Raw genomic sequence first — 12,610 nt, forward strand, 5'->3', positions numbered from 1 at the left:
AACTTAATAAAGAAACTTTTTAAATTGTATTTTAATCTTTCACTGCATCACAAATTCAAATGAAAATACTTCAAAATTAGGTTTTTAACAGCAATTATTAGATTAAAACTTTTGAAATTGATTAATTAGATTAATTAATTACAGGTCACAATTAATTAATCGCACAAAAAATGAATTGCATGACAGCACTACATCATAAGTGCCTTTAACCTAAAAATACCTTCAGACTTCTACACTTAGCACAACAACAATATGTTCCATTTTCACGACATCCCTGAAGGTGGCCTCTGGAGCCTACAGGAAACTGTAAAGCACGCCGGCGCTCCCCCTGACGCCTGGTTCACACTGGACGCGGAAACGTCATGGAGTGGAGTGCGCGCGGCATCCGCTCTCTCTTGCAGGTCACACCAGTCGCACATTTTTTGGTGACGGTCAAAAAGTGACAGGCGCTTCTGCTAGAGCTTTTTATGTTTTTGCCATCATGGGTAAATTAATAACCTGAAAATATGACCCCATGTTTCTTTAAGAACTGTTGCCTCTCTTGTTGTTTTTTTATACCCAAAACCCAGCGCCCCCCACCCGGCCCACTCGGCCCACTATGTTGATTTGTGTGTGTCTGCTTTTCTGTGCGTGTTGTGATTGTATGTTTATTTTCATCTCTACAGTCTGTTTAGATATGAAAGCATGATCACATTTGTCAATCGCAGTGTTTTATTGTGAAAAATTGGTGACATTTTGAAAATAGACCAGATTTTCTCATGTATCTTGATGTAACTTCCTGCCAGAATTGACGCAGATCGCTCGTGGCTCGTGCACAAAACCGCGCAAGCCGTCCGCAGAGGACCGTGGCGCCTAGTGTGAACTACAACGAATGGAAGCGGCCTCCGTTCCGGGCCACTTTGCGGTGCTCTAGTGTCCAAAATGAACCGGGCTTAAAGCGTTGTTCACACTGGACTTGGAAATACGCATTTGTAAGACTGCTTCCAACTAAAAGTCTATGTAAACGCGTATGTGCATGTTTTGAACATCTGCATTCTAAACTCTGTCAGGCTTAGGGGACCAGACCCAGATGCTGGAACCCGGAAAGATGACGGGAGAGAGATGCAGTTTGAAAGTTATTTTATTGTTTGTGGAGATCGTGGAGCTGAAGCCAGGACTGGAATGGAGTAGCAGACTTGAAATGATGAATGAAGAGACGAGGTGATCTGGAGCGGCAGGGCGAAGATCCAGGAGGTGAGTCAGGCTGAAGGTGCGTGGCGAGTTCACTTGGCGTGGCAGAGATGACGAGACTGCATGGCAGGTAGATGAGAATATTCTGAAGGTCGGCAGGTGGATGATGAACCTGGAGACAGAGGGTTACTGAGGTGAGCTGTAGCAAAGCTTAGTAACTGAACTTTAAACATATAACAGGGTACTGCAGCAGGTAAGGTAACAAACAGGTGAAGAATGCTGGGGAAGTCTCCTCTTTACTAGACAGGAGATGAGACGATGAGTGCCGACAGCTGGGTCCAATCAGGAGGAGGAGCGCCGGTGCACCGTGACACTCTCGCAGTCACACACTGCTACGCAAGTTTTTATGTCCATTTTTTGGACTCTGTGTAAAAAATGTGGGACTTTTGGAGGCAGCTGAAATTTAAATCAGTTACACTTTGACAAGACATTAGGTTAGATTAAAGAGAGATTGATTAATAACAGGTTATATTGAATTACACAACAAATGAATTGCCTGACAGTACCATCACATAATAAAAGAAGAATTAGAATTTACCAACTTTGTGATCTCAGCATACATTTAAATATTTGTGCATTCACATGACTGCAGCTGTTGTGGAGTTCACCTGATATGAACTTTTCATTACAACTTCAATAAATAACCACAGAACCTCTAATGCCAATGATGCAAGGCACAAAACAAGTCCAAATGTAGAGAAAAAGTGCATAAAATACATACATGTGTTTATGCATTTACAAAAATATTTAAGATCAATGAAATCAAGATTTGCTTTTTGCATCACATTTGTGATTGTCTTTAATCCATTGATATATATTACTGGATTGGCCCATGCCTATTCACTATTACAGAAAGAGACATGCGCACACGGGCGCCATCGTTATACGGCGAATCATGGCAGCAGAATCCAGCTGTTTCAGTGTAAGACAGTGTAAGACATGCAGAAATCAACCACAAAAATCAGGCTAACTCCCACATTTTTTTACCGATTTCCACAAAACATGGCTCCAATTACAGTTTAGAAAATCATTGATGTCGTGGTATATTTATATTTTTATTATCTCTAAAAACTAAGCTGTAAATAGTGCAAGAACTGCGCCTTCTAGTGTTACAGGTAACACACTGCTGTCAAATAAACAGATTTTTCATTTGTGCAAGAATCTAATCAACTCAGCTTGTAAATGCTGTTACCCAAGCCCAGAAAGGAGGAGGATTGATTGATGAAGTTCAATAGTATGACTGGCTTATAAACTTGACAAAGGGAAGTAGCGAAGCCCATATCCTATTTAAAACACCTCAAAGTGCTGTACAAAAAAAAAAATCCAACAGACATACAAATAAAATTAGATAAGCAACAACTTGTGAACAATTTAGAATCAGGGGAAAAAAAACCTTAAAAACGACATATTTGTAACGTTTGCATTGACAGCTCCTTCTCTAACGTCTGCTCTCTTCAGTGTTTATGTCAGAAAGTGAACACTGCAGATTCTAGCTGGGCTTTGTCCGGTCTGTGCGACCAAGAAAGATGTTCAGTACTAACAGTACTAGCATTTAGAAAAGTACGTGTGAATAATTACTTTCCTTTAATAAAAAATGAGTGTGACCAACCATTATCTGATGATAATCATTGATAATCATAGGAAAGAAAAACCATCTGCATTATTCAATGCAAAAAAATACAAAATATCTTCACTAAAAAAGATAATTTGTGTGGATTGTTTTTATTAAAGAATATCAGTCATAAATCAGACTTTAGGAGAAAGAAAGTAAAAGAAAAAAAATCAAAAATATGTGTAGAATCAATAATACATCATAGTTTAGAAAACCAAGTCTATTGACAGGTTTAAGGCCACGTAATCCTTCTTAACGTCGTTGTTATGACTGCAGACTGCTCTTCAGCTGATATCATATCAAGCAAGTTGTGTTCAAGTTTTCTGAAGTCAGCTGAAATCAGGTCAAAGCTCACCTTCAGAAGGGGTAGATTCCCAAATCACATTTGACACTTGTTTGCTTCAATTAAAGGCTCAGACGTCTGTAATCCCACACTTCTTGAAGTCTTTCATGCTTTAGATCTCCAGTATTTTAGTCAGGTCCAGTGGACCGAGTTGTTCGACAAAGATCCTGGAGTTCTGCACCCAAGTGCTTTGGATCCTTCGTCTCTTCCGTAGGAGTCTCGCGTGTTTCCCTAGATCGGCATGATATTTCGACAGGTGATCGTTTACATAGACAGCCGAACCCTTCAGGTGTTTTCTTTGTTGCATCAGAGCTATCTTGTGCTTTCGATTCACAAACCTGATCAGGATCGCTGGTTTATCCTAATTATGTCTCAGAGGAAGCGGATGACAGACCTCAATAGTATCTATATTCAAAGAAATCCCTTTAGACGTGAGAAATAATCCAACTTGGCTTTCTACGGTCGAGCTTGTATCTCCAACAGCTCCGTTAGGATCCGTGCTAACGTTAGTTGCTCCAGGCAGAGCCCTGTGTTTGAGTTGAAGTCCCATGAGAATGATGTTGTTCATTCTTACTTGTTGATCCACGCCGTTCATTCTTCTCTCCGGGAGATCTTTCCGATTATCTCGCTGTTCATTACGAGCCTTTTCCTGTCGAAATCTTCCATGAGTTGTAGCATTGGTAATAGCTAAGCCTCAAGCTCCATCAGGTTTGATATGTTAGAGTTCATAAGAAGCTATAGAGTTAGCTTTGCCTGGATGTTGGCTAGCGCAACTTTAAGCCCCGTCAAGTCGACTTCTAGATTTTTCTTTGGTGCCATGTTCAACTCCTTGTTGCAGAATTACTACTGTTTTTTTTATAGCTTTGTGAGTAAAATCTCTTGTAAATGACTTTGAAAAGACGAAGAGTTGAGAAGAATTGAAGACACGCGTCTGATCGCTTGTGAACCGGAAATGTAAAACAAAGTTAACACATTTTGTACAAATGTACGTTTAGAAACAGTTTGAAACATATATTTTATGTTTTACTTGGCATAGGGGTGTGCTTGAAGTTTAAGGTAATGCCTATTCCTGGTTTGTTTTCATAATATTTTTTTTTCAGTGTTTTGAAAGATCCTTGATGTTTATTCTTTTATCCCTTTATCATCAGAGCTCCAGTGTTTATGTTCTTTCATTTACTGTAACTTTTCAACCGTTAACACGATCATTCCAGTAGATTGTGAAAGAGAAAACCGACTCGTCGAGGTTCTTTTCTCCTTCACAATCTACTGGAATGATCGTGTTAACGGTTGAAAAGTTACCGTATGTTAAAGATTTTGTGTTTTAGCATCACCGACAGGCGACACCTCAAGTGTTAAAGGGTTAAAGGAAGATCTACTGCAAGAACTGGTTCCACAGCACTTTAGCTGTCAGCAAGTTATCCAGTCATCGATGATAAACACACAGCAACTTCTTTGTGACACGTTCCCTGCTTGTTTATGTTCACGACTGACCTCTGCTCTCTTCAAGTGGACCGTAACCTCATCTAAAAGTTGTTTGGTGAGTTTCTGACCCCACAAGGAGAAAGGGCTTCAGAGCAACTCCCGTCAGATCTGCTCCAGCACTCTTACTGTTCAGTGATAAGATGAAGAGTCACAAAGAGAGATAAACCTTTTTCAAGATTCAAAATCAGAAAACTAACAGTTTTTCGCAAAGACTTCTGGGAAATTTCTAGTGCACTTGATTTTGGAATAGTAGATTCAGACCGCACTAGAAAATGGCGAACACACTATATAGTGAGAATGGGGGGATTCAGACATAGCTACTGTCACCCTGCTTCTGCAGTCGTAACATGCCTCTCCTCCATTTGTTACTGTTGTGCATTTCAGTCCTAATTTCAAGGCCTTTCCGTCTGTCACCTGCTAAGCCTGGTTCACTGCTCTGATTCCTGATCGATGGACCACACAAAGCTGCAGAGGGGAAACGGATCAAGTCAAAAGACAGCAGGGAAGATGCTCTGAACATTTCCTCTTCTGTTCCCACCACCTTCCAGGTAAACATATGGTGATAATAGCAATTGTATTTATATGGTGCCTTTCTGGCCACCAAAGTTCACCTTACAAGTAAAAAACAAATCATGCAACACAATTACAAGAATAAACAAATATACAAATAATACAAACAATACCTCTCACAGAGTGTTGCTCTGAGCAGTGCTTAAGTGTCCTGTGTATGATTGGCAAATGAGAGTCAGCTGAGCGGCATCCAGGAACTGTGCGCTCGAGTTTCTGGAAGATGTAGTGCAGTCAGTACTCTGGAGACAGCTGCCGCTGATGACCAGAGGGGGAGACAGCGCGGTGACTCCAGACAGATATATAGAAACAATCTAAATAAGTGTTCTAAAACTCTGCAAAGGACTTCCTTCAGTCAACCACTTTTACAAAACATGACAAAACTTCGGGTTTTGAGCACCAACCAGTGACGTGCAGTCAGGGGAGGCATGTGAGGCAAAATATAGCTAATAAATTCAATAAGATGAATATACTTTGAAAATGAAAAATAAAAATAAAATGTCATTTTTAGACATGTTATTTTCTATGATTACCCTTTTTATTCGGGTTTTCAACGATTCTTGTTGTTTCGGTCCTTCTATCATCATAAAATGCGCTTTATTTTAAATTGACCTGATTTGTTTATCTCTTGCTGTCTTTCTGATTACATTGGTTCCAGTTTGGGACTCGTTTAGTCTTTTTATCCGCTAAAAATGCGCTTCAAAAACACACTAGGTGCGGCAGACAGTCCGCCTGCCTCACCACAATATGCATGCCATAGTAGATTTAGCGATAGCAAAACAAGTGCAGCCGTCCAGTTATTTTTAATGTTGTTTAGCATCAATTTGTAAATGGAGGATTTGGTTTTTAAACCCCTAAATTCCAGAATGTGTTTGGACTCGTCTCTGGTAGTGATCTCCATTGAGACAGAGAGACTTTAACACTGAAGAAAGAAGAGGAAGACTTCTACAACCAGAACATTCATCTGTTTCTTCAGAAGGAGCAGCACAGACTTCATTCAGAAGTAAAAGTAAGTGAATAACAACAATTTTGGTGATTTTTTTTATGCTACAGTTTGTAAACAGAAGTAAAATGTTGAACTGAAACTTCATAAAGTTCGTAAATCTGACATCAGTGCCTCACCAGCCGTGAACCTCACCACTCGTCACCACTGAGATGTCACTTTCAAATCAACAGTTTTTCAGCAAAAACATTGCTTATAGCACTGCAGTTTCAAAAAATAAATATTTTTATTTGTAAATGTGTGATTATTGCTGTTTTGATCAAGAATACCTTTTATGACCGCATCCAAAGTTTATTAACTAATAATGCCCTTTAAATCAAACTCAGACCAAAGTATTTCTTTTAAATCCACACAAAACTATCATGTGATCCTGTGATCCATCAGACCCATTGCCTCACCTGATATTGTCTGCTCTACATTTCAAACATTAAGATTTTCCTTGAACAAAATAATAAACCTTTGCTGTCATTCTACATCTTACATTTCCTGAGGGTCAGATGTGCTTTTTTCATGACCACAATTGTGGGTCCTTCGTTATTACCAAGGCTAGAAGAGAGACTAACATTTCTTTCAGATTTTCTGGATAACTGGAGTGTTTTTAACACTGCAGTTATGAACAACTTTCATTCTATTAATAAAAAAGGAAATACAATTAAGTTTGAGTTTGGTCTTTGTCTTCTCCTGGGTCAGAATGTAGTGAAATGTCCAATGGTGTTGAACTTTTGGTCCACTGACAGTTTTAAACAGAGTGTCTGTAAAATGATGCAAGATAAATCTACACAATTGGGGTTTAGTAACTTCAATCTAAACTCTAAAGACAAAAGGGTTTTGTCATAACCCTCTGACTGACATCAGGTGGATTGCCTTTTTTATTTTTAAACTTCCTGTCCCTTATCAGCTCATGGTGTACATGCTTCCCATGTGTCTTGAGGTCATCCCCTCCATTTCTACACCACTCCAAGATGGAAAAACATTTTCTTCTCACTCCAGCCTTTTGTCTGTGCAATGCAAACAATCACGTCTCTGACCTTTGCTTCTTTTCCACCTCACAGATTTATCAACCATTGCCAGTCTTGATCATGCCTTACCACACCAATACCCTGACCTTTTCCAGCCCATAATCACAAGATTGCCCCCAAGGATTACTAGTGTGTGATTACAAGGACTGTTCCCCACATTCTGGAAGTTCTTAAGACACCAGCACCGCACCCCGGTCCACAGAAGCAAGATGCCACCCATGCATCTTCCGAATCCATTTCAGGGTCATGAAGCTGCTGGAGCCAAACCAACTAGAAGCAATTTAAAATCAGCAGTGAACCTATGTAGCATGTGTTTGGACTGAGGGAGAAAGCTGGAAAAAACCCTGACATGCACGGGGAGAGCATGCAAACTCTACACACAGGAAGGACCAGCTGGAAAAGGAACCAAGGCCTTCTTGCTGTGAGAGGGCTAACCACAACACCACCGTCCAGAGTCCAGGAATGAGATATTCGTCAGGAAAATCTCTTAGTTATTGACTTCTTTACTTTTAGCTAGCTAGCACGGGTAAAATAGACCACCATTAAAGAGCGTACCTTTGCTGGCCTCTGGACTTCAGTGAGGTTAAAGAAGTTCTTAATGACGTTCATAAAAGCCTGAACTTCACCAACGGTGCATTCAGTCTGCTGCTTGAAAGCTGGCCTCACACAAAGGAGGACCCCCTCTTTGTCATTATTGCTGCTTTTGTTGGAACTCCCCAACCTTTGTTACACAGCCAGGGAACAAGATGGGTTTTGTATGATGGTTTCCACTCATGTGGAGGGAAAATATGAACTCAAAAGAAAAGCATAGAGAATTCCTGTTTTAATTTGACCGTTTCACCAAAGTAACGTCTTTCAGAAAAGTTTCAGTAGAAACCAATGCCTTTGTGTCTGGACGTCATGGGGTCAGTCCCGCTAGCTTTTTACTTCCTATTTTTGTTTCTTTGAGGAGAAAAACAAACCACTCCAAGCATTGTACCGTAGGCCTGTAAAATATATTCAAGTAAATGTAGGTGAATCTAAATCAAAGTATTTAGAAAGATGCTCATTTTTGTAGATGTATTGTACTTTTTTGATTTTTCTGCCCACATCACAGTTTTTGAGAACAAATTATCTTTGTGTTCCACAGTAGTCCAGATTATTCTGTCCTGCAGTCGTCCTGGCCAGAAGGACCGGTGTAGGTATCAGATGTGCTCGGCCTGTCAGATCGGCTCGGGGGCTTTGGACTAGTGATGACGTCACACAACTGTAACAAACAAGTTGGCTAATTTTCAGATTTTCTGTACTGAAACTGATGTTTACAATACAGTTTATTTTTTAAAAAAGAAAGGAAAAAGGTGTTGAGATCTGCTTGGGCTATTATTTATTACTTTTCATTGACAGCTCCTTCACTAACTGCTCTCCTCAGTGTTTGTGTAACGGAGCAGAACGTGAGCTGCATATTCTAGCGGGACTTCATCCGGTCCGTGCGACCAGAAAGAAGTTCAACATTGGCAGGATGTATTTAGAAAAAAATACGTGCGAATAATTACTTTCTTTTTTTTTAATGTGCGACCAACAACAAGCTAGCACGCTACTCGCTAGCGCCCACTTTAGCTCAAACTTCATGCTTCCCAGCCTGATTTCTCTCTATTAAAATAACGATCATTATCCTGTGATGATTCCTCTCCATCGGATTATTTCGTTGTCAAGGTTTTTGCGGCTGATGGCAAATATTCCTTCTCCTTTTGTGATTCTTAATGTATTTTTTCAGACCTCCTCGGTTTTTTACTCTGGAAGAATCCAAGCATTGTTATGGCGGAAGTGTGTCATTCCCGTGTCACGTGACAGTGGTCTCATGGTCCGGACCAATTACAATCTTACACGTCATCTATGTGCAAGCCCCCGAGCCGATCTGACAGGCCGAGCACATATGCTACCTACACCGCCGTGCTTTCACAATTCTTCTTTTTTTACTTTGAGGAAAACATTTGCCTCCTCCACAAACTCAAAAACTCATCCATTTTTTTTACACACCAAGTACCTGGTGAAAAATAAATAACATCACAGCGTAAGAGAGTGTAAAGATAAAGTCAAACTCTCTTACGGGGCACAAAAAATATTTTAAAACACGCTAACAAAACCAAAACAAAACCAAACCAAAGGAAGTTTTGAAAATATGATCAGATGACCAGGAGATCTACAGCCTGGTGACCATTTTTTCAGCCTGGTGACCATTTTTTGGCAAAGTGTAAAATTTGGGGATTTTCAGATTTTTGCACAAAATGGGAAAAGAAAACTTTTATTGCATAATACACTCACGGCCAACTTAAAGGCCTCGTGCGGTGAAAATCGTGATTTTTCTTAAACTGCAATAAAACATTAGTATTTATGTCACAAATGAACCCCCGTATAATTATTTTGTCACCCGCGGCCCCGTGCACTCTCTTCAAGCGTTCAAAGATAGCGCGGTCGCTCAGATTTTGGGCAGCCACCGATAAGTAGGTCATAGGTCGTGTGACGTCAGTACAGGAACATACAGCTAGATCCGCTAGTGTTGTGATGACTTTCTGGGCATGGAATTACTTAACATAATAGAATTTGGACTGCCGTGGATTTGGGGATTCGAACGGGATAATGGTGAATAGGAGTGTGGTATTTGGGTGCAGTTGGGTTACCAGCTACAAATTCAAACTCCTGGGGATTTGGATCTATTGCCTCCCGACTCCTCAAGCATCACCGGGAAGGGTAAAAGACGTTGGTTTCAAAGTGTGTAAACTTTGAACAGCATTCACAAAAACTAAACACAAAAGTGTTTTCCTGTTGCTCACAGATTTTTATCAGAATACTGCGAAAATGTAATAATCATTAGTTCAAGAGAATAAAATGATATGCCGTATGAAATGAACATATTAGAAATGTGGGCGTGGTTAACAAAAAACTTCTATTGCCAAGAAAATAAAAAGTAGTTTTACCATTTTGTCTAAAAAGGACATAAACCCGTTCATCACCCCCAGGCTGTGCACATTTACAATGTTACTAAGGAGATAAAACCAACAGAAAGCTGCGATTAAATAACAGTGTTGTTATTTTATTGAATTTGTTACTCTGACCAGAGTGGGGAGGGGCTTCATGTGACAGCCGCTCAACCTTTGAATGCGGACGGGAACATGTGGCACCCGCAGGCCGCATAACACTGCTTTCATTTTCTTTGTCTTTACAAGTAGGCATGATAAAAGTACGTTTCAAAGAAGGTTTGAGGAGGTCCAGATTTTATTGCCGTGGTTTTAACATCGGAGCTCCAGTGTTTATAATCTTCCATTCATTATTATTTTTTAATTGTTAATGCGATCAACGTCACAGCGCTTTTCTCCTTCAGAATCTACTGGAATTATCATGTTTAACAGTTGAAAAATGACAGTATGTTAGAGATTTTGTGTTTAAGCGTCACCGGCGGAGCCTCAGGTGATAAAGGGTTAAAGAAGATATAATCTCTGAAGATGACATTACTGATGATCACATCAAATGTGTCTAAAATCTGTGTTTAAGTCCAAAATGTAACAGCTAGTGGTCCTCTGTCTCATCACACACAGGACTTTAGAGTTTGTAATGATTTAGTTTTCAAGTACAGAGTGTTTATAGTTGTTTAATGCTTCTAATTCAGTGGCTTATTAACAGAGCCAGATTGCTACCACTATTATGACAAAGTATGCGTGAAACTAAATGTTAATGGCTTTAAGACATTATGTATCTGTTTAAAGCTTAAAGTCATTCCTAAAGTGTCAATAAAAATACAAATGTTTTCAGTTACACTGAATCACAGGCAAATGGTTCTGGCTCAAGCAGAATAAAAACAGAAATCCATAACACGGGTCTTTTGTGTGGTTCCAACTGCAGGATATATGTGGAGTCCCACAGCAGCAGCTGAAGGCTAATCACCAAAACCCTCCACTGATTAAAGAAAACACTGGAAGAGGGGAAAAATCTACTATTTACTCCATTGGGGATGCCCCATTTATCTTGAGCAGAATCAGTTTTAACGGCTGAGTTAAATGGATGTCGAACTCAATGACTGTGCGAGTGTTTTGTGAAAGTTATACTCCTTTTGGACATGTTTGAGGGTGTAAAAGGATCACAGAGCCAATTTAGTAGCATTACAGATTTTTCATCACCCAAGAAGTAACTATGGTTATATTTTAATTTGAGAGCACATCATAAAAACATGCTACAGTCCAACAATGCAGATTCAACAACCGCGTTAAAGAAGGAAACCAGAGGGATGTGGATGGCCTCAGGGCTTGAACGTTGAAAGGTTTTTCTAAGAAATCCTCTACAAGATAAATTAAAACAGAAGAAAAATGTGTTTGAAAAGGGCAAAAATGTATGGAAACTAGCTTAAGCTAATTATATGTAGCATTACGTGTATTTAACGCTCTGGGGAAAGAGGAAGTGAAGACAGGGACTGCTGTTAAGTGGATTGACCCTGGTTATCATGATTGGGGCCATAAAGAAGACTCTGTTTATTAAAGGATTATGAAGGACTGTCTGGAGTAGATTAACCAACACATTCCACATCACCAAACGCTGCAGAGCCACTTCAGCTGAACAACTGTCCTCTCACTTTAGGGTTTGATCACGTTCTGTCATGACTTTTAAAATCCTTTCATGTTACAATTGCAAACAAGCAATCCAACTTTGAATATGCATAAAAAATGATAAAGGATTTATGGTGTTTTTAGCATGTTTTTGTAGCATTTATCTAATTATGGAGGAAATATTTATAAAAAAAATAATTCCATTTCTGAATATTTCTTAATTCAAATCATAGTGAATCATGAGCAGATGAAAAAAGGATGTTTGAAAATGTCATGGTGTAGAAAATGTGCTGGGCGGGTCGCAAAGCTGATCATCAAAGAAGCGTGGACATGCAGCAGATGTTGCTTAGTAGACATTGAACTTTAATATTAAGGCGAGGGCCGCAGAATATCAACTTGGGGGCCGCAAATGGTCCGCCAGTTTGAGACTATGCCATCTATTTTTGAATCCACCGTGTGTGGATGGTTTATTTAAAAATGACATTTAAACTAGAGCTGTCAGGCAATTAAAAGTTTTAATCGTGATTAATCGCATTTCCAGAGTTAACTCGCGATTAATCGCAAATTTACATGTGGCCTTTTTTTTTGAGGAAAAAAATGTGTGCTTCTTGGAATTTAGCAGTTCTACATTAATTATGAAAACAAGAATGGCAAAATTAATAGTTTTCATCAGAAATACATTATTTTGTAATATTGTATTGAGATAAACTTTCTTAACAATAAAAGGCTGTAACATAAAATGCCTAACAAAAGCCCAAGTCCAAGTGAAGGGCATTTTAA

General features: G+C 39.4%; 1 long non-coding RNA gene across 1 annotated transcript; it reads left to right on the forward strand.

The window, feature by feature from the left end:
* The first annotated feature begins 3,744 nt into the window (after positions 1-3,744).
* LOC112137538 lies at positions 3,745-8,061 on the forward strand. The gene is made up of 3 exons (XR_002917567.2): positions 3,745-5,215; positions 6,100-6,243; positions 7,290-8,061. It is a non-coding gene; the product is annotated as an uncharacterized LOC112137538 (long non-coding RNA).
* The last annotated feature ends 4,549 nt before the right edge of the window (positions 8,062-12,610 follow it).

The sequence above is a fragment of the Oryzias melastigma genome, linkage group LG1 (genome assembly GCF_002922805.2).
Source record: "Oryzias melastigma strain HK-1 linkage group LG1, ASM292280v2, whole genome shotgun sequence".
Classification (NCBI taxonomy): Eukaryota; Metazoa; Chordata; class Actinopteri; order Beloniformes; family Adrianichthyidae; genus Oryzias; species Oryzias melastigma.